General features: G+C 40.2%; 1 pseudogene; it reads right to left on the bottom strand.

Annotated features, from left to right (window-relative positions):
- LOC102836140 overlaps window positions 1-15,083 on the bottom strand; it is a 65,585-nt pseudogene extending 50,502 nt beyond the window's left edge.
- Window positions 15,084-17,599: the final 2,516 nt, after the last annotated feature.

Below are 17,599 nucleotides of genomic sequence, written 5' to 3'. Positions count from 1 at the left end.
TAGTCAATAAAGCACAGGTAAACATCCTTCTGGTATTTTCTGCTTTCAGCCATGATCCATCAGACATCAGCAATGATATCCCTCATTCCACGGTCTTTTCTGAATCCAGCTTGAACCTCGGGAAGTAATCTGTCAATGTATGCTTGTAGCCATATCTGTATTGCTTCTTGTTGTTAGGTACCATCAAGTCAATACCATCTCATATCAACTCTGTGCAAAATAGAATGAAACACTGCCTGGTCCTGTGCCAACTTCACAATCGTTGATACATTTGAGTCCATCACTGCTGTCACTGTGCCAGTCCATCTCACTGGGGTTTTCCTCTTTTTCTCTGACCCTTAATTTGACCAAATATGACATCCTTCTCCAGGGACTGGTCTCTCCAAACAATATTTCTAAAGTATGACTAATGAAGTCTGGCCTTCCTGGATTCCCAGGAACATTCTGTCTGTACTTCTTCAAACACAGATTGATTTGTTCTTTGGCAGTACATGGTACTTTAATATTTTCCTCCAGCACCATAATTCAAATGCTTCAATTCTTCTATGGTCTTCGTTAGTCACTGCCCAATGTTTGCATGCATATGAGGTTATTGAAAATACCATGGCTTAAGTCAGGTGCATGTTAGTCCTCAGATTGACATCTTTGTTCTTCAACACTTTAAGGAGGTCTTGTGCAGCAGATTTGCCTAACACAATACGTTTTTTTATTTCAGTGGAATGATGAAATGTATGTATAGGGGACTCAGAGTGATATCAAACAGCAATTGATTAATAGCCACAAGCAAAGTATAACCAATGTTAATGGGTCCAGAGAAAATATAGCAAGAGGAGTAGTGGAAGGACATGTGGAGCTGATTGTGGGAAGGGGTAAGATTTGATCTTGGCTTTCATTGATGAATAGAATTTGGATCAACTAAAGGGAAAGAGGGCCATGTAAGGATGAAGGTGAATCCATAAATAATATTGAAGAGGTAGAAATGAGCACAATTTGTTGGTAGGACAGTAATTGAGTGGGAGTGTAATTTTAGGTAGAAAGCAATTTGCCAAATGAATGTTGTTCTTCACTATGATTTAGCAGAAATGACAATTTTATGGAAAATATATGTCAATATTCTTGTAACTTTTAATGATAATTAAATATCATGGTTTTGCAATAACTGTATGTCCTTGAGAATTTTTTTTCAGAATTTTATTTTCTTACATTTTTTCCTTTAGTATTTCATGTTAATATTTAGAAATTTATTCTCCTTCTTGTGTTCATTATGACAAGGACAATTTGACTCACTGTTAATGTCTAATGTAATTTGTTGGAAAGCATATTAAATGTAATGAGTACATATATTTTTATAAAAAATGTTCTGGAAGGATGAACTCTGAGGTGCTTTCTTGATTGCCTCGGAGTGAGTGAAGTTATGGATGCTTGTTATCTTTTTCTTTTTTCTTTTCTTTATTTTCATATTTCTTTCATAAGAATGGAGTGCATTGGTAAAACAACAAAGAAATCCAATCAATGAGAGAAACTAAACTGCAAAACAAAATAATTAGAATTTTTCAGTGATTGGAGTTTCTTCTCAAAAGTTTTAATTCATTTAAAACGAATTATGTCTGCTCTGCTGCTTTGGTCATGCTTTCAGTTTTGTCCACCATTTCAAGGATTTAAATCTTATGCTTTGGCCAGATTTCTTTCAGCCAGATTATTTTCTGCCAAACCACCAGGGATTGTAACAGAGAGTATGAGTGGGAAGCCAGCTGTGCACTGACCAGTAGCCAACTCTGTGATGGTGGCTTGAAAAGTGCAGAAAATTCCTGCCTAGTCATAGTGATATTCAGCCTCACTGTGTATCAGAATCGACAGCGAAACTTTCAAAATCTGTAGACACCCAGAATTTCTGGTTTAATATTTTCTGGCATTGTTGTTGTTGTTAAGTGCCATCAAGTCGGTTCCAACTCATAGAGGCCCGTTTGAACTGTCAATCTTGTGATTCGCAGCCCAGTGCTGATCCTTCAGCACCACACCAGGAGTCCATTTTCTGGCGTTAGTATTTTTTTTTAAATCTGCCCCAAATGTTGCCAAGGATGAGACCCTTTGCAGAGCTAACATAATTCTTTCTTGTGAACCATTTCCACTTTCTATTGGATCAAATGAATTTACTTTTATATTTTGTCAATTCCAACTCATGAGGACCTTATATATTACTGAGTAGAGTTGCTTCATAGAATTTTCTTGATTATAATCTGCATGTTTCTCAACGAAAATTATCCAAAGGGTCTGCTAATTATGCAGATCTCTGGGCCTTGATCTAGACCCATTGAATCAAAATCTTTGAGCATTTTACCAAACTATTCTGTGGCACTGTGGGTTAATGTACTACACTGCAAGGTTGGTTTGAACTGCTAGGTCAGAGGTTCAAGCTCACCAGCCGCTCCTCAGAAACCCTTTACAAGGTTGCTATGAGTTGGAACCCACTCTATGGCACTTAACAACAACAATACCTGGTGTGGTGCTGTGGGATAAAGCACTGGACCACAAGGTAGGTTTGAACCACAAGGTCTGTGGTTGAAACTTACCAGCTGCTCCTTGGTAACCCAATACAGGGTCACTATGAGTCTGAACTGATTCAATGGCACTTAACATAACGTTCTTCTGTATTTGAAAGCTTGAGAACTACCATAGTCTACTGTTCCTAATTGGGTATTCTTCCTCTCTATTCTCAGCCCATTTCTAGATAGCGCTTTGATTGTCTCTAAAGCTCAACTTTATATGTGATAATCAACTACTTTTCTTCCTGAGACAAATTATAACAAAACTATGTAAATTGGTTATAAAGTGATACGTTTTAGACTAATCCTTTTCTAATTGAGTTTATTACAGCTATACTTGTTTGTTGCTGTTAAGTGCCATCGAGTTGAGTTTGAGCCATAACGACCCTGTATAGGGTTTCCAAGGAGCAGCTGGTGAGCTTGAACCACCAACTTTGCAGTTCAAACGACTTTGCTGTCTGATTCATTACCCCACAGTGCCATACCAGGGGTCCTACAGCTATATATTTCCTCATAAAACTAAAATGTACTCATTGCAAAATTCTTAAATAACAGAAAAGAAAAATTAGAACAAAATTGTTGGTACTCCCACCACTCAAAGTTAACAATAGTCTATAATTTAATACATTAGGTTTTTTTTTTTGTTTTTTTTTTTTTTTTTTTTTTTTTTTTTTTTTTTTTTTTTTAGCTTTTTATCATGCTTTGGGTGAAAGTTTGCAAATTAGGTCTCCATTGAACAATTTATACCAATTTTGTTTCATGATATTGATGGCAATCTCTATAATGTAGCAGTACTCGTCTCATTTTTTCCCTGTGCTTCCATTTCCATTCATCCTTTTCCCCTATCCTTTCCTGTCTTCTTAGCATTAGATTGCAAAAATACCACCCTTTTGAATTGGATTGGTTGATTACGTACCTCCCTAGCCAGTCTTTTGTCTGGGTGAAAGTTGAGTAAAGGGGATGAGTGCCATTTCAGGCTTGAAGAATGACTAAGGATCATATTCTCAGGGGTTCTACCAGTTCTTTATAATACCAGTACGATGAGTTTTTCATGATTTTTAGTTTTGTGCCACATTATTCTCCCACTCTATCCAGGAACTTTCAGAGCAATTGGTAGCAGAAGCTGAGGTTTTCATGGCCCTTTATTTCTTTGGACTAATTTTTAGCATTACACATTTCTTTTTAGTCTTAATTTTTTTTTTTTTTTTACCAAACTCAAATTTTTGTCAGTTCCAACTCATAAGGAACTTAGGTGTTACCGAGTAGAATTGCTTCATAGAATCTTCTTGTATATTTGAAGATCACCTGGACTTTCTTCTGAGGCACCTTTGGGTGGGTTTCAACTATTATGCTCTAGGTTAGTTGTTGTTGTTGTTGTCAAATGCCATCAAGTCAGTTCAGACACATAGTGACCCTGTATAGAGTTTTCAAGGAGTAGCTGGTGAGCTTGAACTGCCAACTTTGCGGTTCAAATTGACTTTGCAGTCCAGCACATTAACTCACAACACCACATCAGGACTTTGTATCACTTAGGGATCTTTTTAAGGTGCTCTGGTAATACAGTGGTTAGGCTCTTGGCTACTAAGCCAAAGGATGGTGATTTAAACACACCAGCTTTTATGGGAGAAAAATGTGACCGTTGGCTTCTAAAAAGATTTACAGTCTTGAAATTTTTATAGGTCAGTTCTACTCTTGTCCTGATGTCCTAGTGTAGTTTTGTAGAATGCGTACTGGATTGCTAATTTCAAGGTCGGTGGTTCAAACCCATCAGGCTCTTTAGGAACCCTAAATATCACTATGAGTCAGAACCAAATCAACAGTACTAAACAACTCTTTTCCGATACAGTTGCTAGAGTCAGAGACAACTTAATAGTAAAAGGGTTGGTTTTTAGTTTAAGGACCTCTTTAATAACATAAGAGGAGGCTTCAAAAAGTTTCTAGAAAAATTCCATTATCTTTCAATTCCATTTTTCCTTGGACAGTTTAGAAGCCTACTTGTATGGGGGGTTATTTTTTTCAAAAATTATAATCATATGATTGTGAAAATTGTACATCACATGGTTTTATTTTCATAATTTGATTTTTGTTATTAAATGTTAACAGTATTGCATTTAATAAGAAGTATTGTGGAGGTCTGCTGCTCTATCATAATTGTTTTGCTCAGTAAGTTGGGGGTAGGGTGGTATTCATATTTCAGTTACCATCAAAGCAAAAGAGAGAGATGAGAGTCTTGTGAATACAGGTTTTTCAGTGACAATGTTATTACTGGAAGAAGCAAGGCTGGTAAATTTAATAGTTTAGTTACATATGCTTAGAAACCATGTTTGTTATAGGAAATTATATTTGTTCACTTAAGTTATAAAATATGTTGGCTGTGGGAAATCGAATTTGCTAACTTAGGCTATAAAATGGCCTCACTTGCATGTGTTAATTTAAATCACTGGTATATGCACGGGGCAGGTTCTATTGCCTATATGTTCTCAGAGGCCTGGTGATTTATTCACAGATGCGAGGTAGTTAAAAAAAAAAAAAAAAAAAATCCCGTCACTGCAAAGATCTAAATTACATTTCTTGCTTCAGCTGCCGGTCCATAGTGAACTGCTAGGAGGCGTAGATGTATTTATTCTTTTCACAGGGGGCCAGGGGTCACCATTTGGAACATCTTCAGTCACCAAATCTACTACAAGGCAAGATGGAGAAACACACAATGTCTCTTAAATATCCATCTTAATTGGCTATGACAAGTCCCAAGGCCCTACCAAATTTCAAAAATGTGGGTTGTAATTCCTTCAGAGTTGGAAGTAGAGGAAAACCAGACATTAATGAACAGTATTAACATCTACTATATTTGGGGTCCCTTGTGCAAATGGCAAGTAACTAGAGGGTGCCTGAATGAATAATTTCTTTTCGAACCATCAGTACAAGGCTGACCCCTATGAGTTGGAGGTTAAAGATATCCCAACTATTTGATTTTTCCAACATGTTATAGTCCTCTAAAGTCCTTGATAATCAATCACCACTCCTCCCTCCCAGAAATCCCACGGTTCTGTAACACATGGAAGTATTTCACAAAACTCACAATTGTGAAAAGAAATGTCTCACGCAATTGTGGAGGCTGGCAAGTCCTAATCCTTACTTCAGACATTAGTCTGGAGAAATCTAACCCACATAGTCTCAGGAGCTGAGGAACCAAATCTGCAGGTCAGATGACATGCACAGCCTGAGGCTGCGGGAGCTGATGAATCAGGTCAGGTGATGGGCCGAAAGTCCCATGAACTGAAGGTCAGACATAATGAGACAAATGCAAGATCCAGGCCAAGAGGGCAAGCTTTTCCAAAGCAGTCTTACAAATTGGAATCAAACCATGCGCCCAAGGGTTGTGACTTGACTCACACCCTCTACTAAGGTCATGGCATACTTAATCATTAGTTCCACTGTAATCTTTACTCCTTACCTCTACTTTAACTGTTACTCCTTAGCAATTCAATGCAAAATGTGTTGATAGTCACAGGCATAGAGGCTAGGATTGAAAATACATCTCAAAATGGAGAAATTTCGCTAAAAGGGCCATAATAAATAATTAGCTGTCCTGCAGTGCACAATAGATCTAAATTCAATACACAGCAAAGCTTTGTTCTTCTATTTTCTACCCATAATCATTGACCCTTATTCAGCATTCATTTGCCATCACATTCTGTCAGTTTTATTTATTTAATGTATTTATAAGGCACTTCTTAGAATGTGTTTGATATTATCCTTTTTGGACCATCTTTTGTAAAATATTAGTACCCTTCCATGTGGAATCCCTGAATAGTACCAGCATCTAACTGAAAGTTTAGAGGTTGGAATCTTACCAGAGACACCGAAATAAAGGCTTGACAATCTGCTTCTGATAATGCAGCCACTGAAAGTCCCAGGGTGCACAGCTCTACTCTCATATACACGGGTCACCATGAGTTAGAGCTGACTCAACAGTAACTGGTATATTGGTTGTTGTTGCTATTGTTAGGCACCATCAAGCTGGTACCAACTCATAGAGACCCTATGTACAACAAAACAAAACACTGCCTGGTCCAGGGCCAATGTTACAATTGTTGCCATGCTTGAGCCCATTGATGCTATCACTATGCCAATCTATCTTGCTGGGGTCTTCCTCTTTTTCTCTGACTCTCGACCTTACCAAATATGATATCCTTCTCTAGCGACTGGTCCCTCCTGACAATATGTCCAAAATATGAGAGACCAAGTTTGGCCATCCTGACTTCCAAGGAGCACTTTGGCTGCACTTCTTCCAAAACAGATCTGTTTTTTGTTTGTTTGTTTGGCAACCCATGGCACTTTCAATATTCTCCTCCAAGACCATAATTCAAAAGTGTCAATTATTCTATGGTCTTCCTTATTCACTGTCCTGCTTTTGCATTCATATGAGGTTATTGAAAATACCATGGCTTGGGTCAGGCACACCTTAGTCCTCAAGCCAACATGTTTGCTCTTCAACACTTTAAAAATGTCCTGTGCAGCAGATTTGCCTAATGCAACATGCCATTTGATTTCTTGACTGCTACTTCCATGAGTGTTGATAGTTGATCCAAGAAGAATGAAGTCCTTGACCACTTCAATCTTTTCTCCATTGATAAGAATGTTGTTTATTGGTCCAGTGGTGAGGATTTTTGTTTTCTTTACAGTGAGATACATATTGGTATTCCCAAGTGAATTCTTCATCAGAAAGCATATAGAGGCTTTCTTTGGACAGGTATCTGAGAAAAGAAAGGCCTAAACAAGGGACATCAGAGGCTATTGTAACCAAAGCTTTGGTACCTGGATATAGCATTTCCTTTCCTATGCCTAATCAGAAAAAGCCATAAGTAGATTCTACTTTTTCTTTGCTATGGTTTCTTATGACAATGCGCCTTTTACGTTACTCTAGAGTCCTGGTGTGACACTTCAGGATAACGCATTGAACTGCAAAGTCAGTTTGAACCACAAGGTCAGCAGTTCAAACCCACCAGCTGCTCCTCAGAAACCCTATACAGAGTCACTATGGGTCAGAAATGACTCGACGGCACCTAACAACAACAACAAATGTTAATCTAGGAGTACAAGTTTGGTGCTGTGGGCTAATGAACTGGACTCCAAAATCAGTTTGAACTGCAAGGTTGGCCATTCAAGCTCACCAGCCACTCCTTGGAAACCCTATATAGGGTTGCACTGAGTTGGAACTGATTTGACGGCACTTAACAACAACAACAAGGTTAATCTAAAGAGTGCAGTGGTTATCACTAGACTGTGAAGCACAAAATTTGCAGGAGAAAGATGAGGCTTTCTACTCACTCAAAGATTTAAAGCTTCAGAAACCCGACTGCAAGTCACTATGAGTTGAAAGAGACTAACAACACTCATCAACAACAAGGTATTGCTCTAAGGCATTATGGTGGCACCATGGGTTGGGTCAGTAGTTCAAACCCACGAGCCGCTCTGTGTGTAAGAGTTAAGGCTGTCTGTTCCTATAAAGAGTTCCTGTTTTGGAAACCTTATATAGGGTTGTTATGAGTCAGAATCAACTCCATAGCAATGGGTTAGGGTTTTTTGTTCATCTAATATCCCTGGCTCCTCTGACATTGGGAACATATTTTAATTATCTAGCCCTGCCAATCCAGAAATATCACAAATGGATGACTTTAACAACCACAATTTTATTCTCTCATAGTTTAGGTGGCTAGAAGTCTGAGTTCAGAGTACTAGTTCTAGAAAAAGGTCTTTTTCTTCTTTCAACATTCCTTAGAGATTTCTATGTGTCTTGGTATCAATCTTTACCCAAATCTACGAGCTCCACAGTCCAGGGATCCCAGATCAAACAAACTCACTTTTGTTCTACTCTTTTGGCGGCAATCGGTCCCTCTTTCTCTGCTTGGGTCACTCTCCTTTTATCTCCTGAAAGATAAAAGGTATTACAGGCCACAGCCTTAGGGATATCCCACACATAGGATCAGGGTCCTGGTGAAATTCAGGGTAGTCCTGGTATAACACTGTAGGATAAGCACTGGACAGCTAACCACACAGTTGGTGGATATTCAAACCCACCAGCTGCTCCTTAGATACCCTCTATGAGTTGGAATTGACTCAATGGCACAGGACAAGAACAATTTCATCCATAATCTTCTTATTGGTTTCTCACAGGGTTGGGGAACGTTTTTTTTTTTCTGCAAATTTTATAGCATCAGTCATAGGCCATACAAAATAATCAACTTACAAAAGAGTCTGCTATATTTGGTCAAACATTTAAGTAACCCACACAATGTAGACCTGAAGTTGCATTGGCAGTGCCAGATCAAATGATTTCACAGGTCTCTACATGGTCCACAGAGTCCTGGTATGGCACTGTGGGTTTATGTGCTAGACTGCAAAATCAGTTTGAACTGCAAGGTCAGCGGTTTAAGCTCACTAGTCACTCCTGGGAATACCTATATAGGGTCACTATGGGTTAGAACCAACTGATGGCACTTAACAACAACATATGGCCAACAGGTCAGATGTTCCCCACCCCTGGTTTATCATATTAGATTACACTATGAGAGATCACCACATAACTGCCTAACCACTGAGAATCATGGTCCACATATTTGGGGGGGGGGGCAATTCATACCATGGCATTTCATTCTTTGGCCCCCCAAAATGCATATTCTGAAGATATGCTAAATATTTTCACTCTATCATATCATCCTCAAAGTCTTCCAAATCCAAATTCCAACCTGGGACAAAATTTAGCTTCATCTGTAAATCTAGAATGTAAGTTATATGCTTCCAAAGGACAATGGAGGAACAGACTGCAAGGTAGATCGTTCTATTACAAATGGAAACAGGTAAAGGGAAATGAGAGATAACAGGCGACAAGCAAGTGAAAAACCCAGCAATACATTTTATACTAGTTCTCAAGTCTTGATAATGACCCTCTATTCTCTGATGCCATTTAGGACATGGCTCTTCACTCCAGACTCTGGGTCTTAGCGATGCACTCTGGATTCTGGGAAGAGGCTCCTCAACCGTGGGTTCAGCTCGGCCTTCCAGGTCCATTGGAATGGCAACCATGGTCCCTTGGCTTCGGGCTGCCCCATTCTCCTAGTCTGTCTGAGTGGTGGCCAGATCTTTTCAGCCCAGTTCTTCTGTCCCCTCTAGCATGGGAACACTGCTGCCTCAGCTTTGCACAGAGGCCCCATCCTAAACAGCAGCCTTATATACCAGAAAAGAGTTGATGAAGAAACCTACTACTTGAAAAATCAAAAATTGTGGCCCCACCCTTAGAAATTCCAGAGGTCATGGTTCTATCTTTTAAGACTGAAGCAGCTCTGTTTCCCATACTCTCTGATCTCTAGGAGAGGCCAGCCTAGTCTCTGCTCTGCTGGAGCAAATGTTACAAAGCTCTTAAGCTCCTCTGTTAAGTGCCCAGAAGCACACCACTCATAACAGTAATCTTTGGCCATTAAGCAATCAGCTTTCTTGATCTGTAGGTCAGAGAGCCTAACTTCAACAACAAATGCCCAGAGGCACCTCATTCTGCCAGGAAGCTTCCTATGTGAAGGTTTTCAGCACTTTCATTTCACTTCTATACTGTCTTGTGTTGGTCTCATGGTTCTGCTGCTTCAATTTCTCTGTCATTGCTTACCACCATCAGGACAGTCTCCAGTGTTACAGGGCTCCTCCCTTCCTTCTAAACCCTCAACAGAATTGCTTTTCACATGCATAATTCCAACAGTCTCTTCTAGGCAATCTAAGCTATCTAGGCTTTTACTAATAGGCAGTGTAGCAGTAGTAGAGACTTTTCTAGTCTCTACTCATTATTCAAAGGAGCTCTGGTAGGTAGTGGTTACGAATCAGGCTGTGAACCGCAAGGTCAGCAGTTTGAAACTATCAGCTGTTCTGAGGTAGCAAGATGAGGTTTTCTGCTCCCTTAAAGATTTACCGCCTCGGAAACTCTGTACAGGGTCGCTGTAAGTCAGAACTGACTCCACAGCACATAACCAACCAACCAACTCATTATTCAATTCCAAAACTTTTCTACATTTTAGGTATCTTTTAGTGTGGCAACCTACTCTCAGTACCAAATTATCTCTTAGTTACATTTGCTGTTGTTGCTATGTGTCATTGACTCAATTCTGATACAATTAATTATACAGTGCCACTATAAGGAGCTCTGGTAGCGTAGTGGTTATGAATCAGGCTGTGAACCACAAGGTCAGCAGTTCGAAACTACCAGCGGTTCCACAGGAGAATGAAGAGGCGTTCTGCTCCCGTAAAAATTTACAGCCTTGGAAACCCTGTGCAGGGTCCCTATTAGTCAGAACCAACTCCACGGCACTCAACAACAACAACAACAACAACTATAACAGTAATACCACAAGTGGATGGCCTTAACAAACAAACTTTTATTCTCTCACACATTAAGAAGGCTAGAAGTGCTGATTCTGGAGAGAGGTCCTTTTCTTCTTTCATTATTTGCAGGTCCAGCATTACTTGGAGCTCTATGTGTCTTGACATCAATCTTTTCCTGGTTCTAGGAGCTTCACAACAGAGGGATCCTAGGTCCAAAAGACAAACTCTATTCCTGGTTCTTGTTTTTTGGTTGTAGCAGGTTCCTCTTTCTCTGCTTATCTGTCTCTCCTTTTATCTTTTGTAAGATAAAAGGTGTTGCATGCTACTATCCTTCAGAATCTCCTTACTTTGGATTAGGGTCATGGTGGGATTAAGGGATGTGTAGTGCTGTGGGATAAACACTGGACTGCAGAGGTTGGTGGTTCAAACCCTCTAGCTGCTCCTCAAAAACTCTACACAGGATCATTATGAATCAGAAGTTACTGGACAGCACTTAACAACAATGACATCTCACCCTTAATCCTCTTATCGGTTTATCACATCAGATTGTTAGGTAGTTGGAACAGAGAAAAGGGGTTAACCACAGACCAACCACAAAGAATGAAGGAAACCATCTGATCTGTCAGGAGAGTCTAGTAAAAGGAAAAATAGAACAGGGGACTTTCACAAAAGTCAGTAATGTGCAGAGAAGAATAGGACTGATCTGATATGACCAAGGAACTAATCATCATATCACTATAATAAATCAATTATAATAGACTGCTGTAATGGGAAAAAAGTACATCAAACCCAGGGGAAAAAGATAAAGTATGAGTCCTAAATTATTATGGAAATATGTAAGAATCAGAGTCTGTCCTGGAGGAAAAGCAGTATAAAAAGTGAAAAGAGTAACTCACTCAACTCACGAAGTAGAAGTCCATTCCCATCTCTGTGAGAATGTCTATGCTATGTTTCAATAAACCTTCTTGCTTGCTTAAACTTCTGCCTCTTTGACTCCTTTTGTGTGTTGTACCTACAGCCTACCAAATCTTAGGAAGGACAAAAGGACCAAACCAGGATGCTTTATCCATACTGTGACCATGGGGGATCATCACATCACTGCTAAGCTATTGAGAATCATGGTCCAGCCAACCTGACTCATATTTTCGGGGTACACAATTCAATCCATATCAGAATATAATCAGATTTCAGGGGGAAAAAAAAAGAGCCACAGAACGACTCCTTATCTGTAGATTATGCTCGCAGAGAGTAGGTTCATCTGGTTTGAAGGCATCGACCCTGGAGAAAGACCCCCAATGAGATGGATTGGCCAGGTGGCAGCATCAATGGACTCAAGCACGGCAACAGTGGTGAGGTTGGCCCAGGATCAGGCAGTGGTTTGTTCTGCTGTACATAAGGTCACTATGGGTCGGTACTGACTTGATGACACCTAACAACAACAACACCCTAGAGTAAGAAGGGCAATCTGGGTTTTGCAGCCAAGATTATAAATGAGTCAACATTTAATTAGAAGTCTTCGAGATAGAAAAATCATTATGGTTCTTGAGAAATTATAAATTTATAATGCTATTGTTTTTAGCTGTCATCAAATTGGACCCAACTTACAGTGACCCAAACACAGCAGAACCATATGCTGCCTGGTCCCACCCTCATGATTGATTATTGTGATCTATTAGGTTTTCATTGATTGCCTTTCAGAAATATGTTGCCAGATCTTTCCTCCTATTCTATCTTAGTCAGAAAAATTTGCTGAAATCTATCCAGCATCATAACGATACACACATCTTCATGGATAGACATACACAATAGGTGTAAGACTGAGAATTGAACCCAAGTTTCTATTGCTGACTACTTTACGTAGGTCCAAAGGACAAACTCTATTCCTGGGTTTTGTTTCTTGTGGTAACAGGTTCCTCTTTTTCTGCTCATCTGTCTTATAGCATGTTAGCTATTTTGAAATTTTGATAAACTGAAATTGTAGGGAATTGACACAAGCTTAGATGCAATCTTCCTAAAATGCAATCTTTAGCATAAAAAGGGAAAACAAAATTTCAAAGTATCATAATAAATTGTGAAAAGACTGGGAGTTAGAAACTTGAAAGGGAAAAACACAATCATTGTGTCTCAAGATGAAAAATAAAGACAAAAAATATATTTGTAATAATGAAAGATTCTGTGGAGAAAAATGGAATGATGCAGGAAGGATCCAAACAGTATGAAGGAAATATCATGAATCATTGAATAAAAAATAATTGATTGGCATTGAACCATTTAAAAAACTGATGACATTGAAAGAAGAAGTCCAAGCTGCACTACAGGCATTGATGAAAAGCAAACCTCCAAAGACTGATGGAGTACCAACTGAGACACTGAAAGGAGACAGTTCTTCAAATGGCCCAAACAGCTGTGATTATTTCTCGTGCCTTCGTCCCACTAGCATCTTTGGGCTTCTGAACCAGCCATTTTCTGTCCCCTCTGAAGTTTAATGGTTTGTCTAAATAAGCAGGAGGGATAAAAAGATGTAATTCTAGGTTAACAATTCTAGACTGATGCCCTCACTTTTGAGAAATTCCCTCTTCTGGTGATCAGGCAAGTAAACTTGCACTGAAATCTGTGTAGTAAAATGCAACCCCTGGAATATGAAAGTGGATGTGGGACAATATTCAGGTTCCTTCATCTATAAAAATGAGAAGTGAAATCATAAAAGTATTTCATCACACCCAGACAACTTTTGAGCCAAGGAAGACCACTCATGATGGAACTTTTCCTTGGGACTCTGTTTTCTGTGAGCAATCTAAATTACTTTCATCACTGCCAACATGTATGCATCTCATGCAATCAGGATAAATGGACATAATACTATGGAATGGTTAGTACCACTTCTCAACCTAGAACTATGGCGGGTACTTGGGATCTTAATAAGATTTTTGTGTCAGGATTGGAAGAAGACTCAGTAACAACTTGTAATATGCCGCTGTAGTATGGCACTGTAGGATCAGCAATGCATTGCGAACAACTAGGTCAGCAGTTCAAACCCACCAGTTGTTCCTTGGAAACCCTATACATGGTAGCTGTGAGTTAGAACTGACTTGACAGCACTTAACAGCAATAACAATATGCAGCTGACATAAACTTACTTGATAAAAGTGAAGAGGACTTGATAAAGCAGAAGGTCAACAACAACAACAAAATCAGACGACCCTGAAAGAGATGGATTGATACAGTGGCTGCAAAAATGGGTTTGAACATAGCAACAATTATGAGGATGTTGTTGTGTGCCCTGGAGTCAGTTCTGACTCATAGCGACCCTGCACAGGATTTCTGAGGCTGTAAATCTTTAGGGTAGCAGAAGGCCTCATCTTTCTCCCACGGTACAGCTAATAATTTCAAACTGCTGACCTTAAGGTTCGCAGCCCGATTCGTAACCACTACGCTACCAGAGCTCTTTGCAACACGTTGTAGCAGGCATATAATCGTAACCCATTTCTATTGCCGCTGAGTCAAATTCGGCTTACAGCAACCCAGCAGAATGTTTTCCAGGGCTGTAAACCTTTATGCAAGGAGCTCTGGTAGTGTAGTGGTTACGAGTCGGGCTGTCAACCTCAAGTTCAGCAGTTTGAAACTACCAGCGGTTCCGCGGGAGAAAGATGAGGCGTTCTGCTCCCGTAAAGATTTACAGCCTCAGAAACCCTGTGCAGGATCACTATGAATCGGAGCTGACTCCACCGTACTTAACAACAACAACAAACCTTTATGCAAGCAGGCAGCCTCATCTTTCTCCATTGGCGCAGCTAGTGGATTTGAACCGCTGACCTTGCTGTGAGCCATCCAGTGCTACCTTACAGCACTACTAGCTCTCCTTTGCTAGCTCATAGTCATCTTTTTCTTTCATCAATCCCAAGGTCTCTTGAACTCACAAGTTCAAATAAACATGAAACGATGATTCATCTTTCACACTCAGGGGAGACAGAAAGGCTCTGGGAAGGACCTAGAGTCTAAAGGAGGATTATGGAACCCCAGGCTGGGAGGGTATGAGCAGGGGGCTTGGCAGAGGGGCCCCGGACAGGGAGAGGTCTCATCGAGTGTGACGCTGGACAAGGCGGACATGTGCATGGACGCGTGTCGGCCCAGCTCCGTCCTGGTCATGCCTGGATGAAGCTCATTGGCGGTCATACCGGTTCCTGGGCAGGAAGGGAAGAGTCAGGAAGGGCAGGCTGTCCCCACTCCTTCCCTGGGCCCACCCACCCTAAACTCCTTCCTTTTCTTCAGTTGTCATGACATCATTTACTGGTCCAGCTATGAGGATTTTTGTTTTCTTTATACTGAGGTGCAACTCACACTGGAGGCTGTGGTCTTTGACCTTCACCAGTAAGTATTTCAAGTTCTCTTTGCTTCCACTGAGCAAAGTTGTATCATCTGCACATGGCAGGTTGGTCATGAGTCTTCCTCCAATCCTGATGCCACGTTCTTCTTCACAGAAACCAGCTTCTCAGATTTGCTCAGCATACAGGGTGAATAAGTATAAATCGAAGGATACAGCCATGGCGCACACCTTTCCTGACCTTAAACAATTCCGTGTCCCCTGTTCTCCAGGAGATGGGTGCTGTCCATCCTGAACACCGTCTGGGCCTTCCCCAAGCGATACTGTTTCCTGCACTGAAGTCTAGACCTTGCCTCTCACTGTTAGGAGCTTCCAGTTCCATCCTAACTCTCAGTGGGGCTTTCTAGGTTGACTGAACAATATTTTGTTCTGTTGTACATGAGTCAGAACAACACAGTGGCAATTAACACAACATGATGCAGGAAACTATGTCATAAATAACAATAGGGTCACCTATAATAGATACGTTTTAGTAGAACTTTCAGACAAGACAGCCTAGGAAGAAAGTACTGGCTCTCTAATTCTGAAAAGTAGTCAGTGAAAACCTTATGGATCACAACAGAATATTGTCTGATACAGTACTGGAAGATGAACCCTCTAAGTGTGAAGGCAGACAAAACCAATAGTGGGCTCAGCAATAGACTCAAATATACCAATGTACCATCTGGTACAAGGCTGAGTAATGGTTCACTCTGCTGAACATAAAGTCTCCACGAGTCAGTTCCAACTCAACATCAACTAACAACACTGTTGAGAAAATATGAGTGTGTCCTTATTAATTTCTCATGCGTCTGTAAATTGCCAAACTCCACAAGTCTGAATTTTCTACATTGCACATCATCACATTCATGTGGCTTTCAATATCTCACATACATCATTTTGTTTCTTGAAACTAAGTTGTAAGTTCCCTGAGGAGTTCCCTAGCATTACAGAGGTGTCTTCCCCAACAATTGTAGAACTTGGCCATCTTCCCTTGTTTTCTAACAGACACCTCTTTAGTGGAAATGAATGGAACTAAAGAATCAATACCTGGAAAGAAACTTGAAAGTGTGGGAATGAAGAGAACCAAAGTAATCTTAGTGCCATCAGAAGAGGGAGGAATAAGAGGGTTCAAAAAGGAGGGCTTTTCCTTTGAATTGGTGAGATTAGCAGTTCAGTCACCTGGAGCTTGAGCGACCCAAGAGTGAAGGCCATCACACCAACAGAGGAGCTGGTGGAGGAAATGACAAGAGAAAACAAGAAGCTACTCCAAGATTTTACTCTGGTGAATTCTGAGTTGGAATATAATTCTTGAATGTAGAGCAAAGAGCTGTGTTCTACATCTCCAACCTGTGGTTGTGTTAGGCCAGTAAACAGTAGGATTGATTGATAAAAGGCCAAGAAAGAGAACAGCAACTTCTGAGCACTGAGAGCTGGCCTGACACTCACAATTGGGCTTGTATGCTCCTGTTGAACATACACAATTGCACAGAACATCAATTTAGACAAGATCACTCCATTACCAAAATGGATCAGTAAAAAAAACTGTGAAACTGTGTATTCTGTGTCTATTTTTACAGTTCAGACTATATAATAATGTCTGAATTCAACTAAAAGGAAATACATTGTCCAAGCCACAAATATTGCCAAACAACCCCACATCCTGGCTACAAATGAGTAGCTGTTACTTCTTTACCAAGTGCACATTCTGCCTCACTTTACTCTTTCGACTTTTCAGAAGAGATTTAGTAAAATATTCAATCATAGCATTCCCAGTGCTTCTCGACAATTTCCAATCTACAGCAAATTCTACTTCATTAATACTTTCCCCAAATCATCTAACACCACCCCAAAATCTTATAAATATTGTCTTATAAGCCCAACTTTTGTCTCCCTTTTAGTGAGAAGGGTTAGTTTCCCACAGTGTGTTTTCTCTATTATTAAATGCAACTCTGTTCAACTACAAGTGTGTTTCACCAGAGCACTGACACAATAGACCTCATTTCCAATAAAGACCCAGTGGGCATGCCTGTTCACTCATTCTTTTATTCGATTACTTTTACCTGATGTTCATTAAGGTCTCGGATTGGGCTGAGATACAATAGTTAATAAGACCTGGCCTCTGTCTTCAATGATAGTGTGGCGCGTCGGTTAATGCTCTAGGTTGCAAGGTCAGTTTGAACTGCAGGGTTTACAGTTCAAGTTCACTAGCTGGTCCTCGGAAATGCTATACAGGGTGCTATGAGTTGGAACCAACTCCAAGGCACTTAACAACAGTAAGGGCCATGATGTCTTAGGTTACCTAGTGTTGCTGTAATGCAAATGCCAC

This window comes from Chrysochloris asiatica, unplaced genomic scaffold, assembly GCF_000296735.1.
Source record: "Chrysochloris asiatica unplaced genomic scaffold, ChrAsi1.0 scaffold00208, whole genome shotgun sequence".
NCBI lineage: Eukaryota > Metazoa > Chordata > Mammalia > Afrosoricida > Chrysochloridae > Chrysochloris > Chrysochloris asiatica.
Note: the sequence above shows the minus strand (reverse complement) of the source record. Positions and strands in the feature narration are given on the sequence as shown.